This window comes from Zea mays, chromosome 3 (genome assembly GCF_902167145.1).
Source record: "Zea mays cultivar B73 chromosome 3, Zm-B73-REFERENCE-NAM-5.0, whole genome shotgun sequence".
NCBI lineage: Eukaryota > Viridiplantae > Streptophyta > Magnoliopsida > Poales > Poaceae > Zea > Zea mays.
The window spans coordinates 207,625,203-207,642,508 of NC_050098.1; the positions used below are offsets into that span (position 1 = coordinate 207,625,203).

At 50.2% G+C, this 17,306-nt stretch overlaps 1 non-coding gene and 1 pseudogene across 1 annotated transcript; one reads left to right on the top strand and one right to left on the bottom strand.

Annotated features, from left to right (window-relative positions):
• Positions 10,627–12,385, top strand: LOC109939168 (ketol-acid reductoisomerase pseudogene; annotated as a pseudogene).
• On the bottom strand, positions 14,401–14,473 carry TRNAV-UAC (transfer RNA valine (anticodon UAC)). The gene has a single exon. It is a non-coding gene; the product is annotated as a tRNA-Val (tRNA).
• Positions 14,474–17,306: the final 2,833 nt, after the last annotated feature.

The following is a 17,306-nucleotide window of genomic DNA, read 5'->3' on the forward strand; positions in this document are numbered from 1 at the left end:
TCTCCTGCCTTGTCTGCTCTTATTGGTCTGCAAGAACTGTCCATGGCCAATTTTGATCAAGCTCTAGAGGATATGGTCCCTGAGAACTTGCTGTTGGAACCTGCGGACGTTGATGCAACAGAAGCTTGTGCAGCCGTGCCAGATGCTGGGTTGAGGTCATCCCGTGCCTCGTCGACCTTAGAGCATGATCTCGAGGGCCGGGATAATGACTTGGACCGTCCTGATCCTGTGGTAACAGTTGAAGGCCCGTCGACCTTAGAGGTGGTCACGGCAGAGAGCTTGGATCCTTTGAATAGTGCTGACATGTGCCTAGCCCCCGAGGGTGTCGCCGGGGAGGACTCAACTCAGGCGAGGAGTGTAGGCCACTACCCAGCCCCCGAGGGTGTTGTCGGGGGTGACCCGACTCAAGTGGGCAATGCCAACCTTGACCCAGCCCCCGAGGGTGTCCGAGCGGGGTCTCCCTCCTGCACTTCCATGGATGTTCATGTGGGTTCACCTCCACTCTCTGGCGGCATGATGGTGGCTCGGACTCCGGATCAGGGGGTCGCTTTGGAGGGCAGCATCCCCACTGGTCTGGAGTTAAACTCTGCTGAATGTACTGAGCTTGTTCCTGCTGGTCTGCTGCAACCTGCTTCGAGTGGTGGTCTGGCACCTGGTCATCAGCCGATTTCGAATGATTTGGGGATCCCTTCGCTTTTCTCCAACCTCCAGGTGCTGCGCTGTGCTTTAGTTGGATCTTTATGTTGCGTGAGTTGTTGCCATTATGATCATCCGCTCTTCTTATCAGGCTTTGGTGGATGGAATGGTCGGCCGGCTGAAGTCGCAGGGTGCTTCCATCCCGGAGGTGGCTTCATCTCTTGAGCGTTGGAATCCGGTGTTGCTTCGGAGTCGTGTATCTGAGTTGGAGGCCGCCAATGCTGGTTAGTGTCCTTTCTTCTTCTTCTTTGTTCTTGCCCGTGGATTGTTTTACCTTCCGACCTTATTTTGTTTGAATACTTCTTGATAGGGATGACTCGGCAGATCACAGTTCTTGAAGAAAAACATTCTCAAGATCAAGCCGAAATGGCTCGACGATGCGCTGACTTCGAGGAGAAGTATTCTCAAAGTCAGATCGAGTTGAGTCAGGTCTCTGCGGCTTTGGATGATGCCAACGCTCTGAGTTCCTCCCTTCATGTCCAGCTTGACTCTGAGAAGGTAGCTTACGAATCTGTGCTTCGCCTTATGATGCTCTTGGATTCTGAATGAGTTGATTTTTGCTTGTAGGAGGAAAAACGCATCCTTGCCGCTTCTCGCGATAACTTGGACAGATTGTACCGAGATTCCAGCAACTCGCTGACCATCTTGGAGAGGAGCCACCGTTTTACGATGGAGGAGCTTGACAATCAGCGCCGTCAACTGCAAGAATCCTCGGATGAAGTAGCCCGTCTCACACAGTTGCTATCGGCAAAGGACGCCACCATCAAGGGACTCCGAGCTTCTAAGAAATCCATTGCTCAGGAGTTAGAAACTGCTCAGCAGGCTGTTAAAGTTGCTGAAGAAGCTGCTGTCACTTTTAAAACTCAGCGCGATAAGGCCCTGGACAAGGCCATTCGAGCAGGACGAATCTTGATGAGAAGACCCGGCGTGGCTGTCCCTGAAGATATAAAAGCCGACGTGAATGCTGCCCCTGATTCCTCGAATCGCCCTTCTTCGTCAGTCGTTCCTGAGAAAGACATTAGAAAATAAAGAAACAGTTCGCGTGCTCTGAGCGCGCAGTTAGCATGATCAAGTATCGCCTTATCATTCGAATGACGTGATTACTCCCTTATTGTATCAGAATTTATTAGTTTGCAAGTTTGTGGTAACGCTGCATGATGATTATGAAGTTTGTTTGTGGGATATGGAGATCATCCCTTGAACTGCATGAGCGTGAGTACGCTATACTGGTTCAAGCCATCAATTACTTTTAGCCGGTAACTTCCGTTAGTAGGGCATAGTGGTCACCCCCGGTAGAGTAAGCGTGAGCATGTTGCACCGCCTCAAGTCGTTGCCGACTTAAGTCGATTGCTCCGTTCGTAGGGCATAGTGGTCACCCCGAGTTAAGTAAGCGTGAGCATGTTGCACCGCCTTAAGTCGTTGCCGACTTAAGCCGATTGCTCCGTTCGTAGGGCATAGTGGTCACCCCGAGTTAAGTAAGCGTGAGCATGTTGCACCGCCTTAAGTCGTTGCCGACTTAAGCCGATTGCTCCGTTCGTAGGGCATAGTGGTCACCCCGAGTTAAGTAAGCGTGAGCATGTTGCACCGCCTTAAGTCGTTGCCGACTTAAGCCGATTGCTCCGTTCGTAGGGCATAGTGGTCACCCCGAGTTAAGTAAGCGTGAGCATGTTGCACCGCCTTAAGTCGTTGCCGACTTAAGCCGATTGCTCCGTTCGTAGGGCATAGTGGTCACCCCGAGTTAAGTAAGAATGCAAGTCAATCATAAATGAGTCAAGTATCTTTGAAATCTCTCTTTATTGATGACATATTTCCTTTATACAGAATACATGGTCACCCTGGCTGTTTTGAGATACAGCTATGGGTAAAACTTTCGGAGGTGCTCTATGTTCCAGGAGTTCCCGACTTCTGTACCATCCATTTGGGTGAGGCGATATGATCCGGGACGAGTGACTTCTGCTACTATGAAAGGTCCCTCCCATAAGGGTGATAACTTGTGCCGTCCCTCCCCCGTTAGAATTCGGCGGAGGACGAGGTCTCCCATCGAAAAGAAACGTTGCCGCACAGCTTTGTCGTGGTAGCGCCTTAGAGTCTGCTGGTATCGTGCTGATTGAATCACCGCATTCAGACGCTCTTCCTCGAGTACGTCGATATCCTCCAGCCTAGTGGCTTCGGCTTCTGCTATGCTTTCGAAGATCAATCTTGGCGCCCCAAACTTGAGATCAGCGGGTAGCACTGCCTCCGACCCATAGACCATAAAGAAAGGAGTGTTTCCATGCAGGGCCCGGCTAGGTTGAGTTCTCAAGCTCCAAACAACATAAGGCAATTCTCTTATCCATTTTCCTGCGAATTTTTCATTTTTATCAAAGACCTTTTTTCTAAGAGCTTCCAATATCATTCCGTTGGCTCGCTCAACCTGCCCGTTGGCTCTCGGATGGGCTACAGATGCATACTTGATCTGAATGCTTTTTTGCTCGCAGAAGTCAAAGAATTCTGAACTGGTGAAGTTGGATCCCAAGTCAGTGATGATACTGTTCGGTATCCCAAATCTGAATATTATGTTTTGTATGAATTCCACGGCTTTAGCAGAGGTTAAGGAGGCAATGGGCTGAAACTCTATCCATTTAGTGAACTTGTCAATTGCCACCAATACATGGGTGTATCCTCCTTGAGCTTTCTTGAAAGGTCCAATCATATCCAATCCCCAGCATGCAAAAGGCCAAGTTACTGGTATGGTTTGTAGCTGCTGTGCTGGCATGTGCTGTTGTTTTGACAGGTACTGGCAGGCTTCGCATCTCTGAACTAGCTCGGCTGCATCATTCTTTGCCGTCGGCCAATAGAATCCTGACCTGAAAACCTTCTCGACTAATGTTCTGGATGCTGCGTGTACTCCGCACTGCCCTGCATGAACTTCCTCCAGAAGTTGTTTCCCGGTGGACGGGAGAACGCACTTCATGAGGACGCCTGACGCGCCCCTCCGGTATAATACCTCCCCAATGAGTGTATAGTGAGCTGATTGTCTGGCAATGCGCTCTGCCGAGTTCTTGTCATCTGGCTCTTCTTCATTCTTTATATACTTAATAATCGGTTGCCTCCAGTCATCAGAGTCTGACTCGGGTTGGTCTATGATGTTGCACTCTTCTATTTGATCCGTCGAGATGCTCGGCTGATTGATTTCTTGCATGAAGACCCCGGGCGGGACTTGAGTCCGACCGGATCCGAGTTTGGACAGTACATCAGCCGCCGTGTTCCGATCTCTTTCTATATGATGGAACTCCAGGCCTTCGAATTTATCTTCTAGCTTTCGGACGGTGGCGCAGTATCTTCCCATTGAATCGCTTGAACAATCCCATTCCTTGTTTATCTGACTGATGACTACCAGAGAATCCCCGTACACCATCAGTCTCTTGACACCCAGCGATATGGCGATGTTTAATCCGTGTATCAAAGCTTCATACTCGGCTGTGTTGTTAGAGGCCGGGAATAGCAATTGGAGAGCGTACTTGAGGTGTTCGCCTCCAGGTGCAGTGAAGAGAATTCCTGCTCCTGCTCCTTGCAGCTTCAGCGAGCCATCAAAATACATTCGCCATACTTCTGCGGTTTCTGGATTATCCGGCACTTGCTGTTCTGTCCACTCTGATATGAAGTCGACCAGTGCTTGAGTTTTGATGGCAGTGCGAGGTCGGAACTCGATATCATGGGACCCCAACTCGCAAGCCCACTTGGCTATTCGGCCAATGGCTTCCTTGTTGTGAAGAATGTCCCCTATTGGAAAACCAGTAACTACTATGACTTTGTGGTCGTCAAAGTAGTGGCGCAGCTTGCGGGCAGTTAGAAGTACTGCATATAATAGCTTCTGAACTTGAGGATATTTTTTCTTTGATGGGCCTAGGACCTCACTGATGAAATAGACGGGATGTTGTACCGGGTAGGCATGCCCTTCTTCCACTCGCTTGACTACCAACGCAGTGCTTACCACGTGAGTCGTGCAAGAGATATATAACAGCAGATCTTCAGCCGGCTGAGTCGGCGTAGCTCGCCGGGGCGGTTTCAATACTGGCGGCGTTGTCAGGAATTTCTTCAGTGCGTCTAGAGCTTCCTGTGCCTCTGAAGTCCATTGAAACTTATCCACCTTCTTCAGCAGTTTATAAAATGGCAAACCTTTTTCTCCCAGCCTGGATATGAATCTGCTCAGGGCTGCCATACATCCAGTGAGTCGCTGAACCTTCTTTTGCGATCGAGGAGCTTCCATCTTCATGATAGCTTCAATCTTATCTGGATTAGCTTCAATTCCCCGGTGGCTGACAATAAATCCGAGTAACTTTCCTGCTGGTACCCCGAAGACGCATTTCTCAGGATTGAGCTTCCATCTATATCTTCTCAAGCTGTTGAAAACCAGCTGTAAGTCTTCGATGAAATTTTCCGGATTCTCCGTTTTGATCACCACATCGTCTACGTAAGCTTCCACACGCTTGCCCCAGTGATCGGCTAAGCATGTTTGAATAGCTCTCTGATAAGTCGCTCCAGCGTTTTTGAGGCCGAACGGCATGGAGGTATAACAGAAAGCACCAAACGGGGTGATGAACGCCGTTTTCTCTTCGTCTTCTTTTGCCAAACTAATCTGATGATACCCGGAATAGCAATCTAAGAAAGACAGCATCGAACATCCAGCGGTGGAATCCACCACCTGATCTATCCTTGGGAGCCCGAAGGGATCCTTCGGACAGTGTTTGTTGAGATCAGTATAGTCGACGCACATGCGCCAATCCACTTTATTCTTTTTGAGTACAAGAACAGGGTTGGCTAACCACTCGGGGTGTAATACTTCTCTAATAAATCCGGCTGTGACCAAGCGGGCTAACTCGGCACGAATGGCTTCTCTCTTGTCGGGCGTGAAACGACGCAGCTTTTGCCGGATCGGCCTCGCCTGGGGATAGACCTTCAATTTGTGCTCGACCAGTTCTCTTGGGACTCCCGGCATATCCGCAGGTTGCCATGCGAATACGTCTCGGTTATCTTGCAGGAACTGGACGAGCGCGCTTTCCTATTTGTCACTCAAACTGGAGCTGATGATGGCCGTCTTGCGCTCATCAGCGAACCCCAGGTTGATCCGCTTGGTGTCCTCAGTCGGCCGCATAGAGGTCGCGGCCTGAGCTTCGTTTGCCGGCACGGCGAGGTCTTCATCAGGCTTAGAGTTCGCCGGTGTAGAAGGAACCGTTGACGGCTTGGTGGTGAGGGCTGCTTGGATGGCCACTCGGAAACATTCCGCGGCGCCTTGGAAGTCAGCGCGCACAGTTATGATTCCTTGTGGTCCGGGCATCTTCAGTATCATGTACGTATAGTGTGGGATGGCCATGAACTTGGCCAGCCCTGGCCTCCCGATGATGGCATTGTACCCGCAGTCGAAGTTCGCCACCTCGAACCTCAGGAACTCGGTTCTGTAGTTATCCGGAGTCCCGAAGGTGACCGGCATGTAGATGTGGCCCAGCGGGTATTCCCCTTCCGTCGGCACGATGCCGAAGAAAGGAGTGTCTGACTCATGGAGCTCTTTGAGGTGAACTCCCAAGCCTTGAAGCGTACGGGGGAAGGTGACATTGATGCTGCTCCCCCCGTCCACTAGCACCTTCTTCACCCGGCTCTCTCGGATCACCGGATCGACGAGGAGCGGGTATTTGCCCGGGTGGTCGAAGTTGAGCCATTGATCATCCCGAGTGAACGTGATTGGGTGCTCCGACCACCGGTACGGGGCGGGAGGGCCGGTGGTCGCCACCAGTATCTGGCGGTCGTTGAGCTTTTGTTGTCTCTTGTTCTCCTGCGACCCATGTCCGCCGAAGATGACGTTGACCTCCCTGTCAACGCGCGGGAAAGCTCCTCCTCCCCCCTCCTCCGGCTGATGGGGCTGTCGTGGTTCATCTGGTCTTCCCCTCGGCGGAGGAGGTGGCAGAGGTTGGAAGGGTCGGCCATGCCCGACGGAGTGCTTGAAGTCCCGGCAGTTGCGGAGAGTGTGGCGCATATCCTTGTGGTACGGGCACTGGGCATCGAGGATGTCGTCCAGCGTGCGTTCGCCTCCACGAGGTCCTCCTCGGGCGCGAGAGGCGGGTGGTCCGGCGGCGTGTACCTCTTCGCGAGGCCTCTTCTCCCAGCGCTTGTCGGGTGGCTGGTTTGCGTCGCGTCGCGGTGCCGCCGGTGCGGGCTTTGCTCCTCCGATGAGGTCCTGGGCCCGCTCGTCAGCGGTGATGTAGAGGTCGGCTTCCCGGAATAGCTCCTCGGAGGTGGTTGGCGCCTTTTGCAGTATGGCTCGGACGAAAGCCGAGTCATTAGATCCTCTGTAGAAGTCCTCGATCACGGCCGCCTCCGTGACCTCGGGGATGCGGTTTCTCATGGTCTGGAACCTTTTAAGGTATGACCGGAGAGTCTCATCCCCCCGGCGCTTGATGGATTTGAGGTCCCATGGTTGCGCTGGCTTGTCGGAGAGAGACTGGAAGTTGGCGGTGAAACGTCGGCTGAAATCTCCCCAGTCGTCGATGCAGTGTCGGGGTAGATGTCGTAGCCACTGCAGCGCGTCTTGCCCGAGGACGATGGGCAGATACGCAGTCATGACGTCCTCGGATGCCCCGGCAGCCCGAGCAGCGGTGGTGTAGACGGCTAACCAGCCCCCTGGATCCTGCTTAGGTTCATATTTGTCGACATTGGATACCTTGAAGTTGGGAGGCCATTGGATGGCCCTAAGGCGCGGAGTAAGGGCAGATACTCCGCACGTGTCCTCCTGTCGTCGAGGATGTCGTCTGTCCCGGGGAGGGGAGTGGCGGTGGTGGTTCCTCGACCGTCCCCGGGTGGTTCCACCAGTTGAAGCTGTTGCCGACTCAGTGTGGGTGGCCTGGCTTTGAGTCGGGAAGCCATGATCTCGGTCATACTCCTCCCGACGGCGAATTTCGTTCTCGTGCCGCCGTTCGCGCGAAGCATTGATAGAGCTTCGCGCGTCTCGGCGACTGTTGATGGCATGTCGCAGATCGTTCGGCGGGTGGGCGAGCGGTAGAAGATGGTTGGCTGCCTGAGTGAACAGGCGCCGGTATCCCTCGGCATCGGGGGTCCGAGGAAGTCCGTCAGCTATCCGGGCCAGAACGCCTCCGACTTCGCTCGGCGTATTCATAGCTCGGGCGAAGTCGGGGTTCAGGTTGCGCCCGAAGAGCGGGTTCTCGCGTCGTTGCCTTGCATCTTGCTCGGCTTGCTCCTGAGTCCGGCGGCGATCTCGTCGTCGGGAGTTCCTTCGTTCCCTGAAGACGCGTTCTTCCGGAGTTTCTCCTATCTCTGAGACCTCGTCTCGCGAGACAGGCTGCTTCGGATCCCGTTCTCCAGCTGCGTGATGTCGTCGAACATTCCTGCGTCGATTCCTTCGTCGACGGGATTCTCGCTGAGGTGGTTCTTCTCCAGGCGCGGTCGGTTCATCGTCGGAGACGGCGGGCGACTCTGCTCTCCCGATGAAAAGGACGTCGGGGTAGAGCGGTATTGCTGCCGCGGCGACTTTCTTTCCGTTCTCCTTTGAGGTCGGAGGAACGGGAAGAACGACTGGCCTCTCCTTGATCTCCTTCCTTCTCATGATCTGTGTCCATTCTTTCGTCGGGGAAGTAGACAGCGGAGTCTTCCGGGTCAGCGAGCTTCTAGCTCCAGCCTCCCCGGAGACGATCTTGTTCCGAAGAGCCGGAGGTAGCGTTTTTCCAGCATTTTCGGAGTTTGTTGGAGGAGACTTCTGTTCCGGTAGATCCGCGAGGCGGTGTAGAATTCCCTCTTCGTCCGCCACGGATGATATCGTCCCGAAGCAGAATGTGGATCCGGGACGCATGGTAATCTTGCTGTGGAAGGTGACGGCCATTGAGCTAGCTTGGATCGTCGACACACCCCCTACCTGGCGCGCCAGCTGTCGGTGTTTTGGGTCCGACCGCACACCCGGGGTTGCCCCTCAAGGTGCTTTTAGGAGTAGGACGGTATCAACGACTGTAGCAAAATGGTTCGTGCCGATCGCACGAGGGACAATGGACAAGATTTGCAGGTTCGGGCCGCTTAGAAGTGCGTAACACCCTACGTCCTGGTGAGTATATGAGCGTGGCTACAAGAGGATTCTCTGGATAGAGGATGCAGAGAGTTTTTGTGGGTGGCTCAGTAGAACAGGGTCGATCGATCTGAAGGGGTGCCCCCTAGGCCTTATATACTCGGCCGTGGAGCAGTACATGTGATATGATAACAACAAGTAGCTAAAAGATAGTGAACCTCTTGAGTTTATCCCTACGTAACCTTCGCCGACTTATCCTCGCATGGCTCTGTTGCATGAGGGCTTCAGCGCGGGAAAGTCGGGTCTCTGTTGTGATCCATTCGTTCGACGTTGTGGGCCGCCTGTGTTTGCACTAATCAGTCTCACGTCTCCTTTGTTGGCTGTCTCTCCCTAGGCCCACGAAAGAATGACCTTACGAATTATTGGGCCCTTGGGCCGTTCGTGAGGCCTTTTACTTCTTTAGTGGACCCAGGGGATATCTATCCCCCACAGGGGGATCCAACGGCAATCGCACGCGCGTAGCCAGTAGATGGCCAACGCGCGCAGATGGCGGGCGGGGATGGCAGCGAGATTTGGAGATTCTCCTTTCGAGGGAGGAGCGGATCCGACGCAGACAACGTGGACAGCAGAGGCTCTGCTCGCGGGCGTGGGATCCGAGTGCAGAGGCTCTGCTCGCGGGTGGCTGGGAGACGCGGGCAGATGATGTGGACAACAGAGAGGAGAGCGGGGGCGAGGGAGACGCCAGACGCGCACAGATGGCGGGCGGGGATGGCGACTGGTGCTGCGCGGAGCGGAGGGTGTGGTGGGTGGTAGTGGGAGGTAGAAACGTGCGCCATCGTGTTGTGAACGCCTACACTACGTTCTTAAGTCTCTACTAATCCTTAAGGGTGGACGGAGGGCGTCCACAGCCTCACCACGCCCCCGCCCGTGATGCCCGTCGCCGCCTCTCCCCCGCACGTCTTCCTTCCCCGGCTGGCGCGATGCCACGCGCGACCCCCACCAATGGTGCCCTTCCTTCCCCGGCAGCCCTCACCCGCCAGCACCCGCTAGCTCCGCGCTTCCTTCCCCGGCAGCCCGCACCCGCCAGCTTCGCGCGAGCGCCGCCGGGATACCCGCCTCCCACGCACCCCCACCAAACCCGCCAGCTCCGCGCGAGATCCGCCGCAGTGATGCCACGCGAGGGAGACGCCGGGATAGCCACCAGGCATGACCGGAATGCGAGATCCGGTTGCCAAGCGAGGGAGAGGAAGGAAGGCCGCTCGGGGGAGACGCCTGGAAAACCGCCACCTCCGCGCGCCGGGATACCCCGCCTCCCACGCGCCCCCACCAAACTCCGCCACGCTCGCTCTGGAGACACCGCCTTCCTGTCCTCCGCTCACTGTGCTTATCCTCGGATCCGCGACTATTGCCCCGCTCCCCCAAATATCGCTGACACAGGGATCCAAGCCCCTGCCATCTATTCAGCCGCCCCGACGCCCACAGTGGATACCAACTGACGGGCCACCAACCATGTTGTTCCACGCCCTGGGCTGTTGCTGGAAGCTGATCAATCACTTGGTTAGACCATCGCGGATTAGCCTTTTGCTTCCAGATTGGTCTCCGGAAAGGATCCAAATCTTTTGAGGAAGCACGTGCCGCTGGATTCACCGAAGAGAGCGGAACCTTGGGCGATATTTGGGAAACCGTCTCCGGCAGCGATCTTGTGTTGCTGCTGATATCCGATGTTGCACAGGTTCGCATCATGCCCACTAGCTGCATGGTTTCATGTGCATTCATTCTATTGTGTATGTATATTTCTGCCTGATGCTTGACTTGTGCCAAGTCTTCTACAAAAGGATATTTTTTCCCTGCCAGTTACTCCAACCTATATGATGTTCTGTAGCACTCCCATTTGCCATTTCGTTATGGCGATATGGTACTCAATTGTTACATCGTCGGTTCAGTTCATCCTGAAAGTTGCATCTCACTTTCTGCTGGCTGACAACTATGAGAAGATCTTCTCTCACATGAAACCAAACAATATCCTTGTTTTATCTCATGGATTTCTTCTGGGACATTTGCAATCACTCGGACTCAATTTCCCAAAGAACATCAGTGTGATTGTTGTATGCCCCAAGGGAATGGGTCCATCCGTAAGCAGGCTTTATGTTCAGGGCAAGGAAGTCAATGGCACTGGCATCAACTCTAGCTTTGTTGTGCACCAGGTATGTTTGAAGCTTTTCTCTGCTTATCAATGTTTCAGTTTTTCGTTTCTCTTTCTTTGATCTGTTGAAAAAACATATTTCAAATGCATTTGGTGACAGATGTGCTTTATGCTTAAACTAATGTTTTTTCATTGTATAGGATGTTGATGGAAGGGCAACTGATGTTGCTTTAGCATGGCTAGTTGCACTTGGTTCCCCCTTCACGTTTGCTACTACTTTGGAACAGGAGTACAAGAGTGATATCTTTGGAGAGCGAGGTTAGAATACTAACTGACCTATCCTTTAATAATTGTATTGTAAGTATGTAACTAACCATTTAACATACAGGCATCTTGTTGGGTGCTGTCCATGGTATCGTGGAGGCTCTGTTTAGGAGGTACACAGAACAAGGAATGGATGAAGAGTCGGCCTACAAAAACACTATCGAGGGCATAACTGGGATCATCTCGAAAACCATCTCAAAGAAATTACGTGATTATTCATCCTTATGCCAACCATTGTTGGTCTTTGTTTAGTAGGTTATTATCTTAATATTCTGGTTGGACTCTAGGGGATGCTTGAAGTGTACAACTCTTTGAGCGAGGAAGGCAAAAAGGAGTTCAACAAGGCTTATAATGCATCGTTTTACCCGTGCATGGATATACTCTACGAATGCTATGAAGATGTGGCCTCTGGAAGTGAAATCCGGAGCGTGGTGTTGGCTGGGCGGAGGTTTTATGTGAGTTCTGTTAAACTAAACTAACATTTCTGATTTTTATTGTGCTCATGGTTAAGTTTACAGTTTTGACATGGTTTAATAGGATAACGTAATTATGTTTTATAGGAGAAAGAGGGCCTCCCAACTTTTCCGATGGGCAACATCGACCAAACTCGCATGTGGAAGGTTGGTGAAAAGGTGCGCTCAACCCGTCCGGAAGGTGATCTTGGCCCGCTCCATGCCTTCACTGCTGGAGTGTACATTGCCCTGATGATGGCTCAGGTAAGGTTTCTCCACCTTCTCAAGTGGCAACCGAGCTAACCTCATGTTGGTGGATCTTACTTTACTCATTTGGTGCTTGTGCAATGGCTTTAGATTGAGATCCTGAGGAAGAAGGGGCACTCCTACTCTGAGATCATCAACGAGAGTGTGATTGAGTCAGTGGACTCGCTGAACTCGTTCATGCACGCCCGTGGGGTCGCCTTCATGGTGGACAACTGCTCCACAAGACCACAACGGCTCGCCTAGGATCCAGGAAGTGGGCGCCTCGCTTCGACTACATCCTGACGCAGCAGGCCTTCGTGGCGGTGGACAAGGACGCCCCGATCAACCAGGACCTCATCAGCAACTTCTTGTCGGACCCTGTCCACGGTGCCATCGAGGTCTGCGCCGAGCTAAGGCCCACTGTCGACATATCTGTGCCTGCCAACGCCGACTTTGTGCGCCCGGAGCTTCGGTAGTCTTCCTAGATTGAGGCAATGTGAGCGGAGAGGGAGAGAGAAAGAGGATTTCGTGTCCCGAGTTAGAACAGAGTGTTGTATGTTTTGTGCGACTGTTTGTAAGTCAAGTCTGAACTGTGAACCTATGTGAGCTTCTATCAGAGGACCCGGAGAAAGCCTGGGCATCTGTTTCTGGAATAAAATGGCTCCTTCCATGGAATAGATCGGGAGGGTATGTGCGAAAGTATGATGAACATGTGATCTCTCTTCGCATAGGTTTGCCCATGTCAGTGTTTTTTTGTTTCGGTGACAATGGCCAGGCATTTGCACTGCTATACCTTAGATTATTCGAAATGTTGCCTAGGAATAGACTAACGGGTTGTTTTGTTCGATTGGCTAAAGTTTAGTCCGTGTTATGGGTTATATTGAATGTTTGCATGTCAATTAATATATTAAAAATAGTCTAATATCTACTACCACTTAAGACTGTAGTGTAGACGTTCACGGCGCACGGTTCTGCCTCCCTCCCCCACACCCCGCGCCAAGGGCAAGGGCGCCGATTTGGCAAAGTCCACCAAGGTTTCCAAGACGGGCGCCAAATCTAAGGTTACCGTCGCGGCTGGAAAGGCGAAGAAACCGTCGCCGTCCAATTCGACCGTGGATGCTGGTGCCAAGCCGACCAAATCAGGCAAGAAAGCGCTGGTGCTTGCCGACGCCAAAGCAAAAGCCAATGCGACCGTCTCAGCAAGGAGCAGTCGGCGGCGGAGGTGGAGGTTGAGGAGGACGTGATGTTGACCAAGCAGGCAGAGGAAGGCACCAACAACCTCATCTCCGAGTTCCGGGACTTGCCCAGTCGGCTGCAGGAGACGTTGATGCTGGACCTGGCGCGCCTCTCGCACTGTTGTTCCTTTTTTTCTTCCCTTTTCTATATTTATTATTTATATAACATGTTCCCCTTAAATGCATCAATAGGGTGTTTGGCCGAGGAAAGAGGTTGTCCATCATTTTCTTACTCATCTTGCTCATCAACCATGGTTGCTCTTTTTTCCTACTTTTCGCGCTCGCGCAGTTCGACTACCTCATCCCACCGATGGGGATGGATAAATGCAGCGCAAATGGATAAGTGTAGCGCGAACAACATGGACAACAACAACGTACACAAGGCGGGCATGGTGATGAACGGGTTGCACATCAGTGTGTACGCATAAGAGACGTTGGGGTGTGCGGCGGCCATGTCCACAGATGGTTGATGAGCAAGATGCTCGAGCGCATTGGGGATTCACCGCTGATCAGGTTCGGCACATACACATGCGGCGCCGGGGCCATGTCGGGCACGCTCAAGTGGGACATGGCTACTGTCATGGAGTACAAGGGCCTACCCCTGCAGCAGGTCGTCGACTACTATGTCAGGGGCACGATGCAGAATATCCGAAGACAACTATTATCAATAATTAGCCAATATAAACTATTTACAATGCTTTACTAATGTTTACAAAATAGCATATCTCTATATCATTGTTTTTAGGAAAAAATGGCGTATTAGTATTGACACATCGCGTATCCATAGGAAATCTTGTAATTGATTAATAACATCTTGTTGACCACATATATAGCTATTAGACAATATATGGGTTTGATATATGAACATGTATGGTGTTTAGTTGCTTCTTCTACTTTATTCTAATTGATGAATAAAAAATGAATGGGTCTTTCCTCCTGTCGGGAGAGCACATCTCATGAAGTGATCCAAAATTAATTACTACTAATGCTTTTATCAGCGGTGTTCGTGTATCGTCATAATGCACGGGCAACTAACTAGTAGTAGTAGAGAAGTAGAGATTTGGATTTTTTTCATCTTTGGACTTGGTTTCTCCGACGGCCATCTTCAATGACAGTATTCACTACCAACGCGGACTTGATTTAGTGTGATTTTGTTTGACATGTAGGCATGAAAAAATGAACATTACATCCCTTAATAAAAAAATGAACACTTGTAGCTTCCAACGATGGAAAAATGGAAAAAGACAAAAGCAAAATTAATGTTGCCGCCCAGGATCGAACTGGAGACCTTCAGTGTGTAAGACTGACGTGATAACCACTACACCACGGCAACCACTTTGTACAATAACGACGGATTTGTGTTTAAGAAGTGGAATAGACCTTCAGTGTGTAAGACTGACGTGATAACCACTACACCATGGCAACCACTTTGTACAATAACGACGGATTTGTGTTTAAGAAGTTGAATAAGTTTGTACTGCATGTTTTTTTTCTAAATAAGCCTTAAACGGTCATATATTCTTATGGACCATAATTTATTCCTTAACAATAGTTCCATATTAGCCCATAAATTGTAACTTTCTATAAGATGTTTTGTGTCAAATGCTATTCAAACGTGTGAGAGTTAGGGGTGTTTGGTTTCTAAGAAATAATTTTGAGTCCGTTCATTTTAGTCCATAAATTATTAAACATGGAAATTAAATAAAGTTTTAGTTTCCGTATTTGGCAAATTAGGCCCTGTGTGGGAGAGTTTCACTTCAAGAATTTCAACTTCTTCCACCCAAACAGGTCCAGTTCCACAAGCTCTAACTTTAAAAAAACTAAAGGACTGTTTCATGAAATTAATGAAGCTACTTAGAGAGTGCTTCAAAAACACTGTTTTTATATCTTCTCATGAAGTTGTACGAAAATTACCCACCGTGTCACTGGTTACGCAACATACAACTTCTGTTCTCTCTCACGACACCCCACTAATCATCGAGCATAACCAAAGCAACTCAAACAAATCAATTGTACTATAGAAGCTAAAGTCCATATGCAAGCCAAACGCTCCTGGAACCCACCTTAACAATTTGCTGGAGTTGTTTTATGGTGAAGCTGGAAAATCAAAGCTAAAGTTTTTGAAGTAATGCTCTCCTAAACAGGCCCTTAGCGACTAAAATAGAATAAAATGAAAGTACTAAAAATTAGTACCTAGAAACCAAACACCCCTAACTCCTTATCCCAAAGAATAATCGTTGCAAAGTCTGGTACAACTTATGGCGATATTGTATAGATCTGAACCTATGATCCTACAACATATAAGAATCGAAAGAAATAAATAATTCAAAAAACTATATACTTTAGTAGGATCAAAATTAGAGAGTGGACCGGAGCTCACCATGTCCACCCTCTGGATACGCCACTGCTAATGTCCCATACATAGATGCCAAGAACATCTTGTTGGTCACCCAGGTTTCACATGGATTACCTAATCCAATTTTCAAGTTCTTGGCAATGTATCCATTCGTTCGGGTATAGTAGATCAATGGCAGAACTGAATATGCACCTGCAAATAGAAACTAAGGTTTTAGCATTTGCAGCAAAGCTTCAGACATAATTTTTTTTCTTGCTCCTCGGTTAACTGAGATCCAAACAACACCTTTTGATCAGTTATATCTTCACATAAGAGTATAGATTTTGGTTGATCTGCCGAAGCTGCCTTATCCCTTACATGTTTATGTTGTTGATGGGCTTTAGCTTCGTCTATGTTGTGGATAGCCTTGGAGTCTGTCCAGTTTCCTTCGGCTCTTCTTGTAGCTTCTTGACTTCCATGTACAACAATTGGACCTTAATTTGATGGTATTTTCATGCATAAGTATGCTGGGTATAATACTGCTTCGAAGGCATTTAATGTTCACCTTCCAATAACTGCATTGCAGGGGTACTCCATGTCTACTATGTCAAATACAACTTGCTCAGTTCTGGTGTTGTGTATGTAACCGATGGTGATTGGCATTGTTATCTTGCTGGGTGCTGCTATCAGTTTCCCTCCTAGCAGCGAGAAGATGTACCAAGAACTGGAGAAAAGTTTCTGGTGGTATGGAATGAAAAGGGAGATCGCAGAGTATGTTGCCATATGTGATAGCTGTCAGAGAATTAAGGCGGAGCATCAAAGACCCGCAGGTTTGTTGCAGTCGTTATAGATTCCTCAATAGAAGTGGGATAAGATTGGGATGGACTTTATAGTCGGTTTGCCTCGCACTTGAGCCGGTTATGGCTCCATCTGGGTTCTCGTGGTCCGCTTAACAAAGGCGGCTCATTTCATACCAGTCAAGACCACCTATAATAGTGCAGTGTTGGCAGAGTTATACTTGTCTCGGATTGTATGCTTGCATGGAGTACCAAAGAAGATAGTATCGGATTGGGGAACCTAGTTTACTTCTCACTTTTAGCAGCAGTTGCATGAAGCCTTGGGCACACATTTGAAGTTCAATTCAGCTTATCACCCGCAGATAGATGGTCAGACTGAAAGAACTAACCAAATCTTAGAATATATGTTGAAAGCTTGTGCTTTGCAAGATAAGTCAGGTTGGGACAAAAGGCTACCTTATGCATAATTCTCTTACAACAACGGCTACCAGGCTAGTTTGAAGATGTCACCGCCCAAGCACTATATGGGATGAATCATCGAACTCCGTTGCACGTGGACCAACTGAAAGGGAAATAGGGTCAAACCTTTTCCTAAATAATTTTGGTGGTTGAATTGCCCAACACAAATAATTGGACTAACTAGTTTGCACTAGATTATAAGTTCTACAAGTGCCAAAGGTTCAACACAAACAAACAAAAAGTCCAAAATAGGGTTCAAAAAGAAAGGAGCAAAACCAACCGAAGGCTGCCATGGTCTGGCGCACCGGACTGTCCGGTGTGCCATCGGACAGTGTCCGGTGCACCAGGGAGACCAACTCTGAACTGCTCAGCTTCAGGTTTTTGGAGAGCCACTCCGTTATAATTCACCGGACTGTCCGGTGTGCCATGCAGAGCAACGCCTAACAGCGCCAACGGTCGTCTGCAAAAAGTGAACAATGCACTACAGTGCGTGGACAGCACGCGCAGAAGTCATAGCAGCGCCAGAAGGCGCACCGGACAGTGAACAGTGACTGTCCGGTGCACCACCGGACTGT